The sequence below is a fragment of the Aquarana catesbeiana genome, linkage group LG03, assembly GCF_042186555.1.
Source record: "Aquarana catesbeiana isolate 2022-GZ linkage group LG03, ASM4218655v1, whole genome shotgun sequence".
Classification (NCBI taxonomy): Eukaryota; Metazoa; Chordata; class Amphibia; order Anura; family Ranidae; genus Aquarana; species Aquarana catesbeiana.
Genome location: NC_133326.1, coordinates 725,057,893 through 725,070,764, shown reverse-complemented (window position 1 = coordinate 725,070,764; position 12,872 = coordinate 725,057,893).

Below are 12,872 nucleotides of genomic sequence, written 5' to 3'. Positions count from 1 at the left end.
AAAGACCATAGGTGTGTGCAGCCTATTGCATTTGGGTGTGCACCCCAGAGCACAAACGCACATGTTTGTATAGCAGTGGACGGTGTCATTACAGCAGATTGGTGTCAGCGGGGCAGTATTTTTTTTTTTTTTACACTATTGTTTGTTTATCTTTTACAAAAGGAGCCCTGTTATGGGGCTTTGGTGAAAAATCAAGGTTCTAAACAGACCCCTGATGTATCACTTTTGAAAGGACAAAGAAACTAAGGACAGAGATTCCCCAGTCTTTCTCTCCAGCAAACAGTTTACTATGCTTCAGTTGGCCACTTAAGGACCGGGCCTATTCTTTCAAACTTGTTATTTTTACAAGTTAATAATTTTTTTTTTTTTGCTAGAAAATTACTTACAACCCACCAAACATTCTTTTCTTTCTTTTTTTTTTTTCTCTTTTTTTTTTTTTTCTTTTTCTCTTTCTCTCTTCTCTCTCTTTCCTCTTTCCTCTTTCCCCTTTCCTCTTGGTGGTCTTGCAAGCGCCCCTTTCTCTTTTTTTTTTTTTCTCTTCTTTTCTCCTTTTTTTTTTTTTTTTTTTTTTTTTCTCTTAGCGGTTTTGCAAGCGCCCCTTTCTCTTTTTCTCTCAGCGGTCTTGCAAGCGCCCCTTTCTCTTTTCTCTCTTTTTTTTTTTTTTTTTTTTTTTTTCTTTCTCTTTTTTTTTTTCTCTTTTCTCCTTCTTCTTTTTTTTTCTCTTTTCTCTTTTCTCTTTTTTTTTCTCTTTTCTCAGCGGTCTTGCAAGCGCCCCTTTCTCTTTTTCTCTCAGCGGTCTTGCAAGCGCCCCTTTCTCTTTTTCTCTCAGCGGTCTTGCAAGCGTCCCTTTCTCTTTTCTCTCTCTTTTTTTTTTTTTTCTCCTCTTCTTCTTCCTTTTTTTTAATTTTTTTATTTATTTTTTTTTTTCTCTCAGCGGTTTTGCAAGCGCCCCTTTTCTCTTTCACAATGATAATTGTAATAATTGATAATGTAATGTCACGCTCAAATTGTGCACGCTCGTGAAATGGTGTCAAACTTTTACCCTTACTCTCCATAGGCGATGTTTAAAAACTTCTTCTACAGGTTGCATGTTTAGAGTTACAGAGGAGGTCTAGGGCTAGAATTGTTGCTCTCGCTCTGCCGATCACGGCAGTACCTCACATGTGTGGTATGAATACTGATTTCATATGCGGGCGCTACTCACGCATGTGAGTGGGACGGGGCGCATTTAAATTTTACTTTTTTTTTTTTTTTTTTTTTTTTTTTTTTTTTTTTTTTCACTGCTCTTTAAAAAAAAAAATAAAAAAAAGTGTTGCTTTTATTACTATTAAAAGGAATGTAAACATCACTTGTAAAAGGGGAGAAAAACGCAGGACAGGACCTCTTAAATATGAGATCTGGGGTCAAAAAGACCTCATATTTACACTAAAATGCAATAAAAAAAAAATGTAAATTTTTTTTTTTTTTTAAATGCCCCTTTTAAGATCTATGGGCGGAAGTGATGTTTTGACGTCCCTTCCACCCTGCAGTGATATATGAAGATGGACGCGATCGCCTCCGCCACTACCGATTGGCTCTGGAGAGCGGCGGGAGCCCCTCTCCCGCCACTGAAAAGTGATCTCGCGGCAAATCCACTGCAGAGACCACTTTTATCTGAAAGCGGACGGCCCGCTGAAGAAGAGCGATACCCTTCTTCAAAGGACCAACGTATAACAAGGGCGGGCGGTCTGAAGACAGGAGCGAACAGTGCAGATCACTCGCTGTGTTCATTCAGAAAAGGAAGGCCAGTTAACCACTTGCCGACTGCCGCATGTAAATTTATGTCGGCAGAATGACATGGCTGCTCATAGGGACGTACCTGTACATCCCTTTGAATGTGTGGGTGCGCCCGCCACTGCCGCGTGCTAGGTGAGCATACCCGTGGACTTGATGTCCCGGCCATCGCGCCATGGAGAGGCAGAACGGGAAGATGCCTATGCAAACAAGGAATTTCCCTGTTCTGCCTAGTGACAGGACACTGATCTACTGCTCCCTGTCATCTGGAGCAGTGATCGCTGTCGTGTCACTTGTAGCCCACCCCCCCTCCAGTTAGAATCGCTCCCTAGGACACACTTAACCCCTTGATCACCCCCCTAGTGTTTAACCCCTTCTCTTCCAGTGTCATGTACACAGTAATCCGTAAATTTTTATAGCACTGATTGCTGTATAAAGGACAATGGTCCTAAAATAGTGTCAAAAGTGTCTGATGTGCCTGCCGTAATGTCGCAGTCACGATAAAAACCGCAGATCGCCGCCATTACTAGTAAAAAAATAATTATTAAAAATGCCATAAATCTGTCCCCTATTTTGGAGACGCTATAACTTTTGCGCAAACCAGAATACATATCGGCCTAAACTGAGGGAAAAAAAAATATTTTTATATATATATATATATATATATATATATATATATATATATATATATATATATATATATATATATATATATATATATATATATATATATATATATATATATATATATATATATATATATATTTTTTGGGGGGATATTTTATTATAGCAAAAAATATAGCTTTTTTTTTTTTTTGTTTAAAGCGCAAAAAATAAAAACCACAGAGGTGATCAAATACCACTTAAAGAAAGCTCTATTTGTGGGGGAAAAAAAGGGATGTCAATAAAGTTTGGGTGCAGTGTCGCACGGCCACGCAATTGTCAGTTAAAACGACGCAGTGCCGAACCACAAAAAATGGCCCGGTGATTGGGCAGCCAAATCCTCTGGGGCTGAAGTGGTTAAAATAATATATGCCTGCCCCTTCCTTGCCCAAGAGGGAAGCTGGCAGCACTGCGGGGGGGGGGGGGGGGGGGAACGGGAAGCAGGGGGAATTGACGCCGCATTGGGTGATTAGGCACACCCCGTGCGCATGTAAAAGACACTAAGGAAAACAGGATTTTATTTTTTTGCAAAATATTTGGTCTGCTTTTCTTTTAATATGGTTAAAAATAAAATAAACAAGTGAGGATTAAATTAAAAAAAAAAAATCTATATTTATCTCTAATAAAAGTCATGCATTCCTGTAACTGAAAAAAAAAAATGGGTGAAGGAACCTTTGACCAATTTCCAGAATATCTGAATTCTGTCCTCCATCCTTGTGGTAGGTCGGTGGCTCACAAGGTAGGAAAACTAGAATCCCGGTGATGTCCCCAGGAGGCTGTAAAAATTTCAGATCCCTAATCTCCATTCTGACAGCTCCCCTTTTACACATGTCACAAATCGCCTAACATGAGGCAGTCAAAGAGAACCTCCCATGAATGAAAAACCTGCGAGGAGCCTAATGCCTCACGCATAGTGATTGTTTGGTCTGGTGCATGAGGCTCCAGTGTTTAGATGACAGTAGAAGGTACACCATCCAGCTCCAAACTGGATCCTGTCAAACTCTGAGAGGCTGACAGTTGCTGTGACTGGATGGGGCTGGAGGGTGCACTAAGTGGAACCTTGTATTACGAGCATAATCCGTTCCAGGAGAATGCTTGTAATCCAAAGCACTCGCATATCAAAGCAAGTTTCCCCATAGAAGTCAATGAAAATAAAGATAATTCGTTCCACATTGACTTCTGTTGCATGCAATACCGCATCTGGTCAGAGGTGGGGGGCGCCGGAGAGACTAGGAAATACTCAGACCGCTTGAGATGCACTCAGAAAGGCTCGGAAACACTCAGGAACGGAGTATTTCCGAGTGGCTCTGAGTGTCACCGGCGCCCCCGCACCTCTGGCCAGATGCGGTACTGCACACTGCAGAGGCTTGAATCCTGTTCGTTTTGTGAGAAACTTCGCAAACCGGGTCAGGATTTAAAAAAAAAAAAAAATAGCTTGTATTGCAAAATGCTCGTTAACTGCGTTACTCACAATCCAAGGTTCCACTGTACTAACGTTTGCTGCGATATATACCCAGGGATGATTTCTCAGGATGCAAGCAGTCGGGGTCCCCCCATTCATCCCTGGGCACATACTGAACTAAACAGTAGTACCACTCGGTGTACCATCCAGCCACAGTAGTTACTGTATTAGCCTCTCACAGAGTTTGACAGGCTGCTGGTGACGGGGTTGGACGGTGTACCCAAACCATCCTCCTGCATCGGGGATAAATGCTGAGTACAAATGAGGACTAAGGCAGGAGCTGCTCTTTGACTATTGCAGCTTCATACTCATTGCCAAGCTCCTATAGGTGTGATTGTCAGGGGTACACAGCATTGGCGGCAAACAAACCCCCCCCCCCCCCTGCAGCACCATAAAGCTCCGCTCGCTGTCTGCCTGTCGGTCTACTTACCCCATCTAGGCAGCGGGGATCGGGCAGCGGAGGACATCAAGGAGCGGCGGGGATCGGGGCATCGGCAGACATCAGGCTGTGGCAGGCATCGGGTAGCAGCTCCTGTGTCTTCTCCTCCTCGCTCCCCCGTTTCCTCCCTTCCTCCTAAGCATCCAGTAAGAGTGCCTGTCTTTTCAGCCAATCGGGTGATGGGTATCAGACCCGCTTCCCGATTGGCCGGGAGGAGGATCAGTGTTGCAACAGCAAATATTCATTCGCACTGGGGGGGGAGAACGTCTGGCGGAATCTGGGATGGAAATGGACCTGGGGGTCCTAGTAGATGGGCTCAGCAATGACATGCAATGCCAAGCTGTTGCTACCAAAGCAAACAGAATATTGTCCTTAAAAAGGGGATCAACTCCAGAGATAAAATGATAATTCTCCCGCTCTACAAGACTCTGGTTCGGCCGCACGTGGAGTATGCTGTCCAGTTCTGGGCACCAGTCCTCAGGAGGGATGTACTGGAAATGGAGCGAGTACAAAGAAGGGCAACAAAGCTAATAAAGGGTCTGGAGGATATTAGTTAAAAGGAAAGGTTGTGAGCACCGAACTTATTCTCTCTGGAGAAGAGACGCTTTAGAGGGGATATGATTTCAATAAACACCGTACTGGTGACTAGGGATGAGCCGAACACCCCCCTGTTTGGTTCACACCAGAACTTGCGAACAGGCAAAAAATTTGCTCGAACACCGTTGGTCTATGGGACACGAACATGAATAATCAAAAGTGCTAATTTTAAAGGCTTATATGCAAGTTATTGTCATAAAAAATGTTTGGGGACCCGGGTCCTGCCCCAGGGGACATGTATCAATGCAAAAAAAAGTTTTAAAAAGTTTTTTTGAGAGCAGTGATTTTATTAATTATTAAAGTGAAACAATAAAAGTGTAATATTCCTTTAAATTTCGTACCTGGGGGGTGTCTATATTATGCCTGTAAAGGGGCGCATGTTTCCCGTGTTTAGAACAGTCTGACAGCAAAATGACATTTCAAAGGAAAAAAAGTCATTTAAAACTACTCACGGCTATTAATGAATTGCCGGTCCGACAATACACATAAAAGTTCATTGATTAAAAACGGCATGGGAATTCCCCAGAGGGGAACCCCGAACCAAAATAAAAAAAAAATGATGTGGGGAGTCCCCCTAAATTCCATATCAGGCCCTTCAGGTCTGGTATGGATATTAAAGGGAACCCCAGCCAAAAAAAAAAAAAAATGGCGTGGGGTCCCCCCTTCAGGTCTGGTATGGATTTTAAGGGGAATCCCGCGCCAAAATTTAAAAAAAAATTGGTTTGGGGTCCCCCTAAAAATCCATACCAGACCCTTATCCGAGCACGCAACCTGGCAGGCTGCAGGAAAAGAGGGGGTCAAAAATGTTAAAAATGACAAGAGACAGTTTTTGACAATTCCTTTTATTTAAATGCTTCTTCTTTCTTCTATCGGTTTCTTCCTCCATCTTCTTGTTCTTCTGGTTCTTCCTCTGGTGTTCTCCTCCGGCATCTCCTCCACGGCGTCTTCTTCTCCATATTCTTCTCCCGGCCGCTCCGCATCCATGATGGCACGGAGGGAGGCTCCCGCTGTGTGACGCTTCTCCTCTTCTGGCGGTTCTTATATAACGGAGGGCGGGGGCCACCCAGTGACTCCGCCTCACTCTGACGCACGTGGACTTCCCTGTGGCATTCCCCGTGACGTCAGAGGGGGCGGGGTCACCGTGTGGCCCCGCCCTCCGTTAAGAACAGTCAGAAGAGGAGAAGCGTCACACAGCGGGAGCCTCCCTCCGTGCCATCATGGATGCGGAGCGGGAGAAGAAGATGAAGAGGAGGAGATGCTGAACGAGAACACCGGAGGAAGAACCAGAAGAAGAAGATGGAGGAAGAAACCGAAGGAAGATAGAAGATGCATTTAAATAAAGTAATTGTCAAAAACTGTCTCTTGTCATTTTTAACATTTTTGACAGCCTTTTTGTGAAATGGCAGGGGTACTCTTGTACCCCCTTACCATTTCACACAGGGGGGAGGGCCGGGATCTGGGGGTCCCCTTGTTAAAGGGGGCTTCCAGATTCCGATAAGCCCCCCCCCGCCCGCAGACCCCCACAACCACCGGGCAAGGGTTGTGGGGATGAGGCCCTTGTCCCCATCAACATGGGGACAAGGTGTTTTGGGGGGCTACCCAAAGTACCCTTCCAATGTTGAGGGCATGTGGCCTGGTACAGTTCAAGAGGGGGGGCGCTCTCTCGCCCCCCCCCTCTTTTCCTGCGGCCTGCCAGGTTGTGTGCTCGGATAAGGGTCTGGTATAGGTTTTTTTGGGGGAACTCACGCCATTTTTTTTTTTAATTTTGGAGGGGGTTCCCTTTAATATCCATACCAGACCTGAAGGGCCTGGTATGGAATTTAGGGGGACCCCCACGTTTTTTTTAAATTTTGGTTCGGGGTTCCCCTGCCGTTTTTATCAATGAACTTTTATGTGTATTGTCGGACCGGCAATTCATTATTAGCCGCGAGTAGTTTTAAATGGCTTTTTTTTTCCTTTTGAAATGTCATTTTGCTGTCAGATTGTTCTAAACACGGGAAACATGCGCCCCTTTACAGGCACACTATAGAAACCCCCCAGGTATGAAATTTAAAGGGATATTACACTTTTATTGTTTCACTTTAAGCATTATTAAAATCACTGCTCCCGAAAAAATGCCTTTTTTATAACTTTTTTTTGCATTGACCCATGTCCCCTGGAGCAAGACCCAGGTCCCCAAACACTTTTTATGACAACTTGCATATAAGTCTTTAAAATTAGCACTTTTGATTGCTCCCATAGACTTTTTTTTTAAGGGGTGTTCTGCGGCTTTCGAATTTGCCGCGACCACCCCAAATTGCTGTCACAAGGAATGTAAACCTCCCTTGTGACATTAATAGGTGGTGACAGGTACTCTTTATGGAGGGACTTCAAAGTATTCAGATCGCCGAAAACGGCAATTCTGAATACTGTGTATTTTTTTTTAAACCGGCGCCATTGGCAGCCGAGTAAACGGGAAGTGACGTCATGACGTCGCTTTCGCGTTTACGATTAGGAGGCTAGAACGAAGCTGCCCACCACTTTGTTCCAGCCCTCCCCTGGCCGCCGGAGGCAGCCGCTTGGTCACTGGGCCTCCCGATCGAACGGGAGGCCCGGTAAGAGCGGCGGGAGGCGGCAGGAGTGGGGGGATGTCCCCTCCCGCTCCTCCCGGTATAACAGCCGTGCGGCTTTAAGCCGCATCGGTTGTTATACCAGGAAAGCCGATCGTCCGCTCTACAAAACAGTACCAGCAATACAAAAATGTAAAAAAAAAAAATGGTGTGCCCCCCCCCCAATTCATACCAGGCCCTTATCCGAGCATGCAGCTCAGCGGCAGGTCAGGAAATGGTGGGGACAAGTGTCCCCCCATCTCCTGAACCATACCTGGCCACGTGACCTCAACATAGGGGGGTTCTTTGGCTCTTACCCCCCAACCCAAAGAACCTTGTACCCATGTTGATGGGGACAAGGGTCTCTTTCCTACAACCCTGGCTGGTGGTTGTGGGGATCTGCAAGTAGGGGGCTTATCAGAAACTGGAAGCCCTCATTTAACAAGGGGGCCCCACAAATCCCGATCCCCATATGTGAATAAGTACCCATTCACCAAAAAAGGGTAAAAAGTGATTAAAGAGTCTTTACACAAGGTTTTTGATCAGTCCTTTATTAAAAAAAAAAAAAAACAATGCCCTCCGATGAGTCTTCGCTGGGCCCAAAAAAAAAAAAGCTCAGTTTGCGCCAAAGGCTCCCGCTGTCTGCCTGCTCCGTCATCTAACAGTTCTTAAATAGTTAGGGGCAGGGCCACCTGGCTACATCACCTGGTGGCACTTCCCTCCTGTGACATCGGCAGCCCAGTATGCACCGAATGATGATGTCACAGGGTTGACTGGTGACACCAGGTGACATCGCAGGGTGACCCCGCCTCTTAGAACGGAATACATTCCTTGTGATAGGAATAAAAATTAAAAAATGAAAGAGACAGTGTAAAAATAATAAAAGTAAATCGCCCTCGTACTCACACGCAGTAGGGAACCCATATGTAGGTTGCGCCCGAAATTTAAACATTCTTTGCACCACACGTGCAGTATCACTGTGAATGTTATAGTGAGAACAATAATTCGAGTATCAGACCTCCTCTGTAATGCTAAACTGGTAACCTGGAAAAACATTTAAAACGCCGTCTATGGAAATTGTTAAGTACCGTAGTTTGGCGCCATTCCACAGACGTGTACAATTTTAAAGCCTGACATGTTAGGTATCTATTTTCTCGGCGTAACATCATCTTTTATATTATGCCAAAAAATGGCATTATAGATTGTGTTTTTTGTATAAAAATTCATGAAAGTGTATTTAAAAAAAAAATCACTGCGCAAATACCGATGTGACATAAAATATTGCAACCACCGCCTTTTTTATTCTTTAGGGTCTCTGCTAAAAAAATATATATATAATGTCTGAGGGTTCTGAGAAATACAGATTTTTACATTTAGGAGAGAAATGACAGAATTGGCCCCGGGTGGGAACTGGTTAACCAGCTGCATTTTCAATTCCACCTCTTGCAGTTTCAATTTCCTCCTTTCCACTGTCCTTCCTATTATTTTTTTTGCTTGCATGGATTAACCACCTCAGCCCCCAGAAAAAAAATGTGCCCCCTTCCTGACCAGACCATTCTTTGCGATTCGGCGCTGCGTCGCCTTAACTGACAATTGCGCGGCCGTGTGGCGCTGTACCCAAACAAAATTGACGTCATTTTTTCCCCACAAATAGAGCTTTCTTTTGGTGGTATTTGATCACCTCTGCGTTTTTTATTTTTTTAGTTTTTTTTGCGCTATAAACAAAAAAGAGCTACAATTTTGGGAAAAAAAGCAATATTTTGTACTTTTTGCTATAATAAATATCCCAAAAAACAAAACAAAAACAAAGTTCTTCCTCAGTTTATGCCGATATATATTCTTCTACATATTTTTGTTAAAAAAAAAAAAATCGCAATAAGTGTATATTGATTGGTTTGCACAAAAGTTATAGCGTCTACAAAATATGGGATAGATTTATGGCATTTTTATTATTATCTTCTTTGCTAGTAATTGCAGTGATTTGAGATTTTTATTGGGACTGCGACACTGCATCGGACACTTTTGACACATTTTTTGGGATCACTGACATCTATACAACGATCAGAGCTAAAAAAAATAGCCACTGATTACTGTATAAATGTCACTGGAAAGGAAGGGGTTAACACTAGGGGGCGATCAAGGGATTAAATGTGTTCCCTGGGTCTGTTATAACTGTGGGGGATGGGACTGATGGGGGGAGGAGACAGATCTTTGTTCCTACTTAGTAGGAACACGCGATCTGTCTCTACTCCCCTGTGCGAACCGGGATTTGTGTGTTTACACACACTCATCCCCGTTATTGTTCTGTCATTAACGATCGCAGGTCGGCTTTGGGGACACGCTGCGGGTGCGCAGGTACCTGCTATATCATCTTAAAGAGCCGACGTATAGCTACAGCGATTTGCGTAGCCATGCCAACCGTATAACTGCGGCGGCTGGTTGGCATGCTAAGTAATGAAGATTACACCCACTGTAATAATCACTATTGTACAATACCGAAAACAGAAAAACTATCAATACTTTGCAAAAGTTAATTTTAGGATGTATATAGTTTAACTAGCGCCTACTTTATATTTTTTATTTCATTTATTAGTGTGATTCACACTTAAAGGGGCAGCTGTCACACGCATTTACATAGGGTTGGCGCCTTTTTATATTTTGAAATAATTTTAAAAGTAAAGGAGTGGCGGCGTGCAGCACAGATCCCTGAAGACGTCCAATAGATGAAACGCGTTGGAGAGGCCTACATCCATGATGTCACTTTCGGTAATTGGAGCGCACAACAATCTTGGATTGGGATCAGTGGCACAGTTTGGTTGTACATAGCACCCATTTTTTGTATTGAATGTGAGAGCAGTTTTAAGCATTGTGATTCAAATTTTTAATAAAAAGTGGTATTATTATTTATTTATTTTATATGGTGGCATGGAGACAGCTGAAGGCTGGCTCAGTTATAGAACCAGTGGAAAGCAGGAGGATATACACAGGCAAACAAACCTTTTTAATTATAAGGGGTCACAGTGAGTCCGGTGAGTGAGTTTTGACTGGTGGCTGACATGAAATGGTCATAGAAGTCACAGTCTCCACTCTACTTCACCCCAAAGGTGTTCTATCGGGTTGAGGTTAGGACTCTGTGCAGGCCAGTCAAGCTCCTCCACCCCAAACTCGCTCATCCATGTCTTTATGGACCTTGCTTTGTGCACTGGTCCCAATCATTTGGTGGAGGGGGGATTATGGTGTGGGGTTGTTTTTCAGGGAAGAAGATTGAGGAAAAAGAAGAACACCGAAGGAAGACCAGAAGAAAGAAGATGAAGGAAGAAGAAATTAATAAATGACTTGTCAAAAACCATCTCTTGTGTTTTTTTAACCTTTTGACATTTTTTTTGTGAAATGGTAGGGGTACATTTGTACCCATTACCAATTCACACAGGGTGGGGCCGGGATCTGAGGGTCCCCTTGTTAAATGGGGCTTCCAGATTCCGATAAGCCCCCCGCCCGCAGACCCCCACAACCACCGTGCAAGGGTTGTGGGGATGAGGCTCTTCTCCCCATCAAGATGGGGACAAGGTGCTTTGGGGGGGCTACCTCAAAGCACCCTGCCAATGTTGAGGGCATGTGGCCTGGTACGGTTCGGGGGGGGTGCTCTCTTGTCTCCTCCTCCTTTCCTGCGGCCTGCCACGTTGCGTGCTTGGATAAGGGTCTGGTATGGATTTTTGGGGGGACCCCACGCCATTTTTTTTTAATTTTGGTGCGGGGTTCCCCTTAATATCCATACCAGACCTAAAGGGCCTGGTATGGAATTTAGGGGGACCCCCACGCATTTTTTTTTAAATTTTGGTTCGGTGTTACCCTGTGGGGAAATCCCATGCTGTTTTTGTCAATGAACTTTTATGTGTATTGTGGGGCCGGCAATTCATTAATAGCTGCGAGTATTTTTAAATTACTTTTTTTCCTTTGAAATGTCATTTTGCTGTCAGACTGTTCTAAACACGGGAAACATGCGCCCCTTTACAGGCATACTATAGACACCCCCCAGGTACAACATTTAAAGGAATATTACACTTTTATTGTTTCACTTTAAGCATTATTAAAATCACTGCTCCCGAAAAAACTGCCTTTCTTAAAACTTCTTTATGCATTGATCCATGTCCCCTGGGGCAGGACCCGGGTCCCCAAACACTTTTTATGACAAAAACTTGCATATAAGCCTTTAAAATGAGCACTTTTGATTTCTCCCATAGACTTTTAAAGGGTGTTCCACGGCTTTCGAATTTGCCGCGAACCCCCCAAATTGTTTGCTGTTTGGCGAACTTGCGAACAGCCAATGTTCGAGTCGAACATAAGTTCAACTCGAACTCGAAGCTCATCCCTACACAGGACATGGTTCCAGTAATCCATGTCCTTAGTCTGCTTGTCTTCAGGAAACTGTTTGTGGACTTTCTTGTGCATTATCTTTAGAAGTGGTTTCCTTCTGAGACAACAGCCATGCAGACCAATTTGATGCAGTGTGCGGCGTATGGTCTGAGCACTGACAGGCTGACCCCCCCACCCCTTCAACCTCTGCAGCAATGCTGGCAACACTCATACGTCTATTTCCCAAAGACAACCTCTGGATATGACGCTGAGCACGTGCACTCAACTTCTTTGGTGGACCATGGCGAGGCCTGTTCTGAGTGGAACCTGTCCTGTTAAACCGCTGTATGGTCTTGGCCATCGTGCTGCAGCTCAGTTTCAGGGTCTTGGCAATCTTCTTATAGCCTAGGCCATCTTTATGTAGAACAACAATTCTTTTTTTCAGATCCTCAGAGAGTTCTTTACCATGAGGTGCCATGTTGAACTTCCAGTGAGCAGTATGAGAGAGTGAGAGCGATAACACCAAATGTAACACACCTGCTCCCCATTCACACCTGAGACCTTGTAACGAGTCACATGATCCTGGGGAGGGAAAATGGCTAATTGGGCCCAATTTGGACATTTCATAGTCACTTTTGTTGCCAGCGGTTTAGGCATTAATGGCTGTGTGTTGAGTTATTTTGAGGGGACAGCAAATTTACACTGTTATACAAGCTGTACACTCACTACTTTACATTGTAGCAAAGTGTCATTTCTTCAGTGTTGTCACATGAAAAGATAGAAGAAAATATTTACAAAAATGTGAGGGGTGTACTCACTTTTGTGAGATACTGTATATATTTTTTACTGACCGACAATCAGTGGGGGACCCCTCACAGGGTAAACATTTTTTTACTTACTAATGATTTGTACAGGGGGGCAAAATGATATCTCTCTCTCTCTGGAGACCTCTCTTATACAAGAAAGGACTTTGCTCGCTTTGGAAACTGCAGCTTGC